The sequence below is a fragment of the Octopus bimaculoides genome, chromosome 21 (genome assembly GCF_046866305.1).
Source record: "Octopus bimaculoides isolate indiv1 chromosome 21, ASM4686630v1, whole genome shotgun sequence".
NCBI classification, from domain to species: domain Eukaryota; kingdom Metazoa; phylum Mollusca; class Cephalopoda; order Octopoda; family Octopodidae; genus Octopus; species Octopus bimaculoides.
This window is the reverse complement of record NC_142948.1, coordinates 11227353-11239852: the sequence shown is the minus strand read 5'-3', so window position 1 is coordinate 11239852 and position 12500 is coordinate 11227353.

Here is a 12500-nt window from a genome sequence, read left to right as displayed (position 1 = left end):
GTGCACCTCTGTGTATGGTACAGTGATCTATTGGAAAGAGAGAATGAGAGAGAAGGAGTATAACGATACAATGAATACTAAATTGTATAGAAACGTGAGATGAAACAACGAAAGAACAAATGAAAGCCAGAAACAATACAGATGAAAGGAATGAATGAAAAGGAAGGAGAAAAGAATGAGAGACAAAAGGAGGTAAAGAACGAAATTTCAACGGTCAGCATTAAGGAAAAATGAAAATTCTGAACGAAAAAGTTAGCTGAAGATGAAAAAAAATAAAATAGAATAAAAGAAATAACTAATGATAGGATGGAAGACAAAGTTTACTAAAATCAAAGAAAATATGAATGAAAGGAAGAAGAAGAAGAAGAAGAAGGAGAAGAAGAAGAAAAGTGACAGAAAGAGAGCGAGATGTAAAACGTAATGTGTAATATACAGAAGGTTGATAAAAACAAATATTTGAAGGAAATACAATAAAAAATTAAAAAATACAAAAAAAAAACGAATGAATAATACAAAGAAGAAAGCAAGCAAGAGAAGAAACCTGAATGAAAGATTAGATGAAAATATTTATGAAAGCACGAAGGAATAAATATTCGGAAGATATAAATAGCAAAAGAAAAGCAAATGACATAATGGTCAAGAAAATATAGAAAAAAAAAAGTAGAGCATAATTAAGCCCCGCACCATCACCCCATAAGATGCAGGAGTGCTTGTGTGGTAAGGAGTTTGCTTTCTCAAAACATTGTCCCGAGATCATGTGGAACCTTGGGCAAGTGTTTCTGCTATAACCTTGGCTCTGTGAGTGGATTTGGTAGACAGCAACTGAATCAAGCCCGCCACACACGAACCCTTCTAAATGCGTGTGTGTCTTTTTGTCTGTGTTTGAACTCCCACCCACCCAGAATCACTGGTTGGCAACCAGTGCTGGTAGGTTCACGTCCCCTTAACCTAGGGGGTCCGATAAAAGTAGCCGATAGAATATGTACCAAGCTTACAAAAAATAAATAAATAAATAAAGTGCTATAGTTGATTCGTTCGACTAATATTCCTGAAGCTGCTGCCTCAGCATGGCCGCATTCTAATGTCTGAAGCAAATAAAAGATATCAGCACTACCAGCATCCCCATCACCAATGCTACATTCCACACCAAAATAGCCCCAACAGCACCGCCCGAGCAGTAGAAGAAGTATAACCAAATTTTACAGGAGCCAACACGTGGAATTAATCTAATCTGGTCGTTGATTTTTAGGGAAAATATTAATAAAGCAAATAAATACAATGTTCTATCAGAGTTGTTGGTTTTCTTTAGCCCTTGGTCCGCCAAGACCTGGTTCCTTAATGATCAAACGTTATATTTGAAGCTACAGCTACTTTCTACATTTCTTTCCTATCTCGTGTATCTGATATGATGGTATCGACATTTTTTTCTTTTTACTTTCCTGTAATCAGAATTCCACGTTGTTTAAAGGATACATAGTTAATCTTTCTAGTATATTGAACAAATAGTTACTATTTCTCCTCTTTGTTCAACAGAAGGATTTGAAATTGTCATTGTAATTTTACGCTCCTGAGATTGTGTCGAATGACCTATTGTTCCTAGTGTTTCCTATAGCTACAAAGGTACAATTGGCATCACCGTATTTCATTTGAGAATCTTAAACAAAAGTATTACACTTTATCAAACAACCGCACATTGTAATCTGCATCATTGATTCAAAGCACAATATAATTTTAAAGGAAGAAATCGTAGACCAGAAGACGTATTTGATCGTCTTCGATATAATAAAATGCTGTATGATACACTTTCTTATCTCAAATAATTTTTTGGGAAAATCTGCTCCAAGAGTTAATGAAATTATTTGAAACTACAAAGTGCCTTCGAGCCGTAGCATGTATTCAAAGCTCAATGTACTTTTAGGTTGGAAATTTCTGTTGTTGAAGTGGCTCGGCCCCATGTGCTCTGATCGAGCAAGATCAGATAAGTATGTTTGTTTTGGACAGGTTATTCATTGCCTGAGAGGAATTTGGCCATTGTCGAACTATAGATTTCATTAAACTATTTGTCTATCAATGTAGTTATCTTTGAATATATGTAGCACAGTAAATCAAAGTTAATTTTCTTTGTTTTTCTTTGTTCCAATCATTGTACTTCAACTATGCTGAGAGAACGGCCTTGAATGATTATAGTCAAACAAATCGACCCCTGTGTTTATTTTGCTGGTCTGTCTTGCCGACACACTTAATTATGAGTACTTAAGGAAACAAGTAACGGTTCTCAAATGGTGTAGGATATTTTTGTTGTTTAACTGGCTTGACGTTATATACTCTGATTGATCTTCACAAGATAAGTATTTATTTCGTTTAGATATACTGAAAGGCATTTGGCCGTTATTGTAGCGTAGATTTCACTAGGCTCTTTGTCTATGAATGTAGCAAAGATCTTTAACGCATTTATTTGTTACAGTCGTTGTACTCCAATTATACTGGGAGAACCGCCTTGGAAAATTTTAGTCTAACAAATCAGCCCCCTTTTTTTATATATATATATTTTAAAGTCTTGTACTTATTCTGTCGAAGGCTTTCAATACGAGAACATAAAAGAACAAACACCGATTTTCAAATGGTGTAGGAGACAAACATAGACATTAAAGACATACACAATGTCGATAGACATATATACGCCTGGCTTCCACAAGGTTGTCACCAACAAAATTCACTCAGAAGTTGTTTGTATGCTCGGGACTATATTAGAAGACCCGTACGCAAGTTGCGGCGCAGTGAACTGAACGCGAAACTCCGCAATAGCAGAGCGAGCTTTTTAACCGCCCAGCAATTGGCTGCGTCAAAATGTAATATTAAACAAAAAACACAAAATCAAATTTTATATTTTTCACATTAGTATAATCAATTTTGCATCTAGTGCTATGATGTATTATAGCTGCCGTGTTGAATGTATCACCTTATTCAGTTATATGTCGTACATAATGTAAATTATTTTTAGCTATACTCCATGAGTTCAAACCATACAAGGATCAACTTTGTTATTCATTTTTTTTCCAGAATCAATAAAATAAGTAGCAATTACATATTGGGAACAAGTTCATCGATGATACCATAGTCCATTATAGTAATACTTTTGCGTTAATGTTTGTAAATCATTATTCATCTTTTTACTGTACAGTTGATATACTTAGATGTTATTATTGATATTTTTTTATATGCATTAACCAGTGTTGTTGCCACTCAAGATACAAACTAATCTCTCCTGACATTTGTATACAATGACAATAAAATGAATAGAAGTAAATTGTGTGAAAGGCTTTTGCGAAAGAATATATTTGTAAAAATCAAAGGATGTTGCTATAGAGTATATACGTCATTATTCTCAAAATGTATGTTAGTAGAAATTAATTGATCGAATCACCATCGTATCGACCTGCCTTCTCAAATGTCTTCAATTCACATCCGTTTATTTGTACATTCGAGCCGTTACCTGAATTCTAAGCTGTCTCAGTACGCATATGCATAGGACGTTTCTGCTCTTACTGCTTTACTTCCAGATCAGCCCTGATCGAGCATGATCAAACAAGCATTTATTTCTTTCATACAGAAGGTATCCATAACCTTATCGGGCTTCATCGAGAATTACTTGCTATTTCTAGCATGTGTGAATTAGTATCAGATTTTCATTTGATAAAACGGAATTAGCGTTATATCGTATGAAAATATAATAGCTTCAAATAGACTCCTTACCCAAAACGGAAGTTTTATTCCTCATAGTTTTTAGATATGCTAAAAACCGTGCAGAGAGAATTTACCAACCAGAATTACTACCGTTCATCGTTGGAACTAAATCTTCATTTAATTTTCTTTTCAGACAAACGAAGGTAATACAACGTCATTAACAAAAGCGATTTGTTAATTATTTGATCCAAATAGTCAAGTAACAGACATTAGCAGTCAGTATTTTTAACTTTATACCAATGCAAAATTTGTAGCATAGCAATATGCTCATCTTTTCTCTTGAAATAAAATTAATAATCTCTAATAGTTTCTGCTGAAATCTTATTCAATAACGATCAAAGCGTATCACACATCTCTTTTGGCATCTCTAAATCTGTATTATCACAAAATACTGTTCATAGTAATATGCTTATTACGCATAACATTTAAAATACAAAGGCGATACTACAAAACAGACATTGTGAGATGAAAGTCTTTATCTTTATATTCCAAAGAATATATCTTTAGTTAGTGGGATACTTCTTGCCTCCGGACATTGTCCACGTATATTGAAGTGCATTCTAAATGCAATTTCTACACGACCATCTAAAATCGATGTTTATTTAAAACCACTTCTAGTTCCAGAGCTGTCTATATCTAACATCGCTGTATTACAAGAATTCAAAAAAAAAAATATCCCTCTATGTTCATTATTTTCTTTATATTTATATTATTTTACTTCAGACACTTAGGTTCTCAGATTTTCTGTCAGTGCGTCGCCTTGTCACTAGGACATATAAAGCCCATGAAATTATGCGTAAATACAGGTATACGGTCACATCTAATCCACTTCAAACATAACGCCATAGATCTTATTGCCAAATGTTTGGACAATCTTAAGCACGATTTGTCATAAATCTCACACTATTATTGCATATTAATTAAAATCGGATGCGCATATATCTGAAGGATTAAGAACACTACTTCACGGTCAAAACTTTACATGCTCCACACAAATGTAGAGTATACGGGGATAATCTAGGGGTGACAAGGACTTCTTAGAAGCTCGAAGATTGGACTCTACTCGTACTTCTTCAACTATTGTCTCTTTTATTGCCATCGAGAATTATGTTAAGGGGACATATGCAAAAATGAAACACTCTGCTTTATTCAAAATAATTCAATGTGTAGGTCTTTAAGTTTACCGAACAGTTAAAGCCCTGCACGAAGACCAATTGCAGAAATTACTCAAATGCTTTGCAAGCTCTTGTAAATGTGCCGCAATGCAGCAAAACCTTCCTATCACCAGCAAATATTCCAGTGTCACGAGCGTTTGCTCCGTTAGGCTATACACTTCGCCTCATTCGATCAGCAATTGCGAAATCTTTTATTCTTTTACTGGTTTCAGTTTTTTACTACGGCCATGCTGGAGCACCAACTTAAAGGGGGTTAGTCGAACAAACTGAACCCTTGTCTTATTGATCCTAAGCCTAGTACCTATTCTATCGGTGTCTTTAGCCAAACCGCTAAGTTACATAAACACACCAGCATCGGTTGTCAGTAGTTGGAGGGGGGGAGAAACACAGACACACACTCATAGATAGATAGATAGATAGATAGATATACGACGGGTTACTTCCAGTTTCCGTCTAAAAATTCACTCCCAAGGACTTCGTTGATCCGAGGCTACAGAAACGTGCCCGAGGTTTCACGAAGTTGGACAGAACAAGGATCCATGTCGTTGAGAAGCAAGGTACTTGCCACACAGCCATATGTATTTATGTATGGAGGCATATACAAATTTATGCTTATTCCCCACATGATCGAAGCAGCGTGAATCTCGATTAACGAAGCGAAAATTCAGTCTCAAATAAAAATAAAATGCTATACAACATGCATTAAGCATGCGATCCTAATATCAGACTAAATTACACAATCTCGCACAAACACACACGCACACCACAGACATATATACTGTTGGAGCAGTTGTATATACATTTATTATTATACATCCATATATATATATATACACACACACAAATACATATATATATATAGACATACACGTATATACATACATACATGTATACACACAAACATATATAATATATATATATATATATATATATATATATATATATATATATATATGCATACATTAATATACAAGTATATATATATATTATATATGAGTGTGTATGTATGTTTGTGTGTATACATGTATGTATGTATATACGTATATGTCTATATATATATATGTATTTGTGTGTGTGTGTGTATATATATATATATATATATATATATATATATATATATATATATATATATATATATATATATTGTTCCGTTATTACACAGTCGTATATTTAGCAATGGGTCATTCAGATGAAACCGCCTTGCCATCAGCTACGAGAATGTTAGCAGCTAAAATGAATCACAACAAGAGAAGAAAAGATGATATTTAGAAAGCAATATTCGTATGTGAATTTATGAGATTCTGTATAGTATATTAGCATTGGTAGCTGTGATCATTTGTAAAGATGTGCATTTATATTTATATATGAGTATAGTAACACATCCGTTAGATGTAAAAATCAGTCATTTCCACGATAGGCATAAATATGGATATGCCTATGAGCAACAATAATTATCACAATTATTATTATTATTATTATTATTTACTTTTAATCTGCATGTTTGTTACAATGAATTGCCGAGGCACACCTAGCATCCAGGGGTGAGTGAAGGATAAAATGTGTTATAGTATGAATGAAAAATCAGTGAGGGCACTAGCGAAACGGCTTCATGTAATACAACACAGATATGCACCTAGAAAGGGTTTTTTCTAACGATATGGGCAGTACTTGTCAGCACCATCTATTGCATTTCTTTGAGACATAGTTCTCCTGGGATTTTATCTAGAGCTTTTTGACATCCCTTTATTATCATACTTAGGGCACTCACAAAAACAGGAACCGTTCTCGCTTTAAGATGCCATATGTTTTGTATTTCTAGATCCTTATATTTCCTTAATTTGTCAAATTCTTTTACATATGTATATTTATCAGTGGGAACGCTTACATGTATTAGTCTACAAGTATTTTCTTCCCAGTCTTTAATGCTATGTCTGCTCGATTATCTTGGATCGTTTTGTCGGTGTTGATTGGAAAATCGTAGTGGATACTGACATTGTCACCTTCTACGACTGGCTCAGGATGATGTCCTTACCAGTAAGCAGGAGTGTTGATTTTGTAGTCTTTACACATTATCCAATGTATATACTGTTCTACCCTATCGTGGTGGTTTTTTTTTGTATTCGTTTAATGTCTTCACAGGACATCCTGAGACGAGAGAGTCTATTCCTTCATCAAGTTTATCACAGAATCTGCATTTAGGTTTATTACCGCTTTGAAGAACGTTAGCCTGGTAGTTTTTTGTGAGCAACCTTTGATATTATTATTATCATGTTCACTTTTAACCTGCATCTTTGTTACAGTCACTGGCTGAGACACACACAGCGTCCTGGGGCGAGTGAAGGATAAGAGATGTTACAATATGACTGAAATTTCGGGGAGGGTATTATTATTATTATTATTATTATTATTATCAAGGCGCCCAGATGGCAGAATCGTTAGTACGGCGGGTGAAATGCTTCATCTATCTTAACGTTCTGAGTTCGAACTCCGACGATGTCGATAAAGTACCAGTTGAAAACTGGAGTCGATGTAACCGACTAACCATATTCCCCGAAATTGCTGGACTTGTAGAAAAAATTTAAACCATTATTATTTCTTATTATTATTATTGAGTGAGAGAGTAGTGAATACCAGCAAAGTAACACTGGGTTAAAATGTACGAATACTAGTATACACATCAAGCCTACCCGTCTGATATGGGTACACGAGGCACATGTATCACGGCCGTATCTGCTCCATATAGGGATCTCATGTCAAGATACACAGCGCATGACCTTGGATACTTATATCAAATTTCCGTCATCAACAGATGAGCACCGAGAATTTCAAAGTTTCAACTCATTCACGATATTATTTTTTCTTATAAGTGTAGGAAGTCTTCCACAGCTATATACGGTTTCTTTATAGAGAACTAAATTATATCTGTGAAGCATTTTGAAGCTGTGATATGATTTAACTTTTCTGAAATGTCATTGCATGTTGTTTGCGAACGTGTACCCTTCTTTCATTGATTACACAAATTGGTGTCCATTCAATAGAAATTCGTTTCTTTCGGTTCGATGAGCTGCTGCAGATTTAGAGAGGAATTTAAGTGAAACTTATGAAATACCTCAATGTAGATGCGTTGGTTTGATTGCGAAAGAACAGGTCATCTACAGTGTAGTAGTGAACGCGTTTATCCTAAGAATGTTCGCTATTGTGATTCCTTATATTTATCTTTCCGAAACAGTATTTACGTGCCACTAGCGATATTGCAACGCTACCGAAATTTCACGTTCAAGAAACTATTAATACAATATAAAATGGAGTACAGTAAAGCAAAATATATTTTATCACTAACAACCACGTTACATAGAAATCAAAGGTCATGGAATGAATGAGATCATTATTCGAGCAAGTGATTTTAAGTTACGTGAAAATGTAAATGAGTGCAAATGCTTATGTAACGCTGGTGATTGGTGTATCAAAGCTAGATTGTTTAAAAAATAGTCATTAGTTAATATGAACATGGTTACATATATGTGCATATAGACAGTCATATAACAAGACCGCAGATGCATTAACGCAGAGTGAAATAAACGTACATGTGTACATTATATATATATATATATATATATATATATGCTTACAGTAAAGCAACTATTTGCGCCAAATCACTCCAATGTTCTATCTTGGTGAAATATTTATATATCTTTTTTTTGTCAGTTGGAACAGGTATTTGTCTTATTTACTAGGCAGAGTGAATAGTTAATGTTAAAGGCTTTATTATACTATATATTAATATATGTTTACTATTTCATTGTGCATTTAAAAGAAGAGAAAAGCGGGAGAGGCTATTATTTCTCATGAGAGGCTATTATTTCCCTTGTAGTGTATTATCCACTCACCCAATTGTAGAATATGTACATACACACATACCTATAAACACACATACATACATGCATTATACATATATATATATATATATATACATATATATATATATATATATATATATACATATATATATATATATATATATATTTCTTTTACTTGTTTCAGTCATTTGACTGCGGCCATGCTGGAGCACCGCCTTTAGTCGAGCAAATCGACCCGGATACTTATTCTTTGTAAGCCTAATACTTATTCTATCGGTTTATTTTGCCGGACCGCTATGTTACGGGGACATAAATACACCAGCATTGGTTGTCAAGCAATGCTAGAAGGACAAACACAGACACACAAACACATTATATATATATATATATATATATATATATATATATATATATATATATATATATATATATAAAAATATATAGTGAGAGAAAGATAGATAGATACATACATACATATTAAGTATTCAACTGCTAAATTCCATTCCTAATAACAAGACACGTGTCTATACATAATGGCATATATTGGAATCGAAATCAGATATCGATCCAATAGAAACTGAGCTTCAGCATCGTGCAGCCATACCTTCGGCCATTTTTTCGCCAATGAAAGCCATCTTCTAAAAAAAAAAAAGCAACAAATATTCCAGTGACGATAAATATAAAACTCTATAATTGTAATCAAATGGCGAAGGGAGACAATTTCCGGATGGTAACGCAACCTTCAAGATATTGCAGCCATTTTTTACCCCCCAATTAACATTATCTCTACACATTAACATGCTAACAAAGGTGAAGTTCATGTCATATAGTGTAGTTCCTCGCAAATTTTACAGACCCTATTCGATTTAATCAACGGACCGTGTCCCTCGAAATTTCTTGCTCTGTGTTTATCATAAAAAACATCATCATTATTATTATAATTAGTAGTAGTAGTAGTAGTAGTAGTAGTAGTAGTAGTAGTAGTAGTGGTGGCGGTGGTGGTTGTGGTGGTGGTTGTGGTGGAGGTTGTGGTGTTGATGGTGGTATTGGTGGTAGTGGTGGATGTAGTGACAACAGTCGTAGTTGTAGTAGTAGTCGTAGTAGTAGTAGTGGTGGTGGTTGTGGTTGTTGCGGTGGTTATGGTGTTGATGGTGGCATTGGTGGTAGTGGTGGATGTGGTGGTAGCAGTCGTAGTTGTAGTAGTAGTAGTAGTAGGAGGAGTGGTGGTTGTGGTGGGGATTGTGGTTGTGGTTGTGGTGGTTGCGGTGTTGATGGTGGTATTGGTGGATGTGGTGGTATCAGTAGTAGTAGTAGTAGTAGTAGTAGTAGTGGTGCTGGCGATGATGGTGGTAGAGGTGCTGGTGGTAGTGTTGCTGGTAGTAGTAGTAGTAGTATCACTATTTTATGTAGTTTAATTTACTAAAATTGTTCGACAAATTATTAGGCTTATTATACAAGATATTTGACATTGACTTTTACGTTCGGTGCTAGTTAGCGTGAATTATAAATTGGATACTTCATGGCTTTCGCTGTTTAGTGATTTGCTTTTATTTATTTATTTATTTTTTGAGGAGATATTTTTTTATTATGTTTTCTTCGTTTCTTCTTTGGTTTATGCACGTCCCGTGTTCTGTCATATGTGGTTGATAGGAGAACAATTAACCAAACAAATACCTCGGGGAATTCGATGCAAAGAAGCAAATAAAGCATACACACATAAAGACACACACACTATAACACACACACTATAACACATACACTCACACACACGTGAATGTACACATACATGTACACATACAGTCACACAAGTATGTACATATACATGTACATAATGATACAGAAACTAGTGCAAATCTAAATTACTCACACATACACAAACTCTCATGCATACATGCCACAATTTTTAAACATTCGTATGCACCATCAGAAGCAGAGAGAGAGAGAGAGAGAGAGTAAAAGAGAGAAGAGAGAGAGAGTGAAAGAGAGAAGAGAGAGAGAGTGTGAAAGAGAGAGAGTGTGAAAGAGAGAGAAAAAAGAAAGAGAGAGAGAAAAGAGAGAGAGAGAGAGAGAGAGAGAGAGAGAAAAGCAAGAGGAACAGACAGTCAGAGAGTGCACGAGAGAGAAAGAGAGACCGGTGCCTAGACACTCATTGTAAATATCAAAGTATCAAGCTGCATAGAAAATAGTCATTGAATAGACTCTACAGTTAGAATTGGAAAACCCGATATACGTATAATGTTTCTCTTTATCCCTCTTTTTGACCTCTGTGACACTCTTTCTGTCCATGGGCATGCATTATATACACATACACACACATATATATATATAAGATAAAACTTAATTGGAAGAGGATGTGTGGCGTTCAATCATAGATAATATATATATAATTAATCAAAAGACATACTAAGTATGTCTACCAGCGAAGCTGGTGGGATTTCGGCGCGAAACGAATCAGTAGTGGCACGGATTTCGGAAGGATAAGTTGAGAATTGCTTTTGTGGTAATGCATGCTGGAGCTAAGGAATATTAATGCTAATGCAGAAAATAGTCCACGTAAATCCATACGGATGTAAGTGGATTGTCTTAACTAATTTTGCCTTCGTTTGATTTCTGTAGTAATCACCAGTGTATTTTTGGCGATTTAATAACGAGATGTGACTGTTATTTAAAGCAGGTAGACATACTTAGTATATCCTTTGATTAATTATAATCCCTCGGCTATTTAAATGCCATTTTTGGTCTGTATCGTTGATTCTGTTATTATCATTCTTAAATTAGTGATATTGGATAATAATAGAATTAACGGTGCCGTTGTAAATATATATATATATATATATATATATATATATATATATATATATATACGTATATATAATAATAATAATATTAGGGACAAAATCCAAAATTACAGGTAAAAACTCAATTAAAATCAATACATATTACGTGTGGGCACAGGAGTTGTGTATGTGTGTACGCGTGTCTGTATTAAGGAATATATCTTAAGCAGAACACATTCCGAACACATTCAATACAGGACATGAAGCTAGAAATAGTTTCAAAATGTTAGAAATCAGCTGTAAGAGGTGTGACGTTAATACATCTTTGATACAAAACTATCTTTGAAGAACCTACATAAATTATATAGAATAGTCAAATGTGAAAATAAGTTTCAAGTGATAGGATGACAGGTAATGGTTCTGAAACCAACTATTAATCTCCTTAGCTAGATTAATTATATACGTAATTACATTGTAATTGCACAATAATATCCAGGAAGGGCAAGGATGATCAAGATTTTACACGAATGAAAAAAATGCGTGGGTGGGTAGGATAAGGGATAAAGGGATTTCCTGAGATAAAGGGATTTCCTGACTCATGGGGCTGGTTTCGTAGGTTTCCGTGGCGCTTATATCACCTCTGGACAGGACGCTTGTTCGTCGCAGGATGACTCATTTTTGTCAGCTAAGTGGACTGGAGCAACAGGAAGTGAAGTGTTTTGCTCAAGGACACAACGATCACGAGTCCAAGGGTATGAACATTTAAGCCATGCACCATTTCTAAGTCTGGTACATGTGCTATCGGTTACCTTTGCCGAACAGAATTGGACAGAATGAATTTAATATACCATTTCTGCTTTGCTTCACTCTTTGCTGGATGTGTCGAAACAATTGTCCGGAGTAATAATAAATTCTCATATATTTCATCTCCCGACTTTCACTTGCCA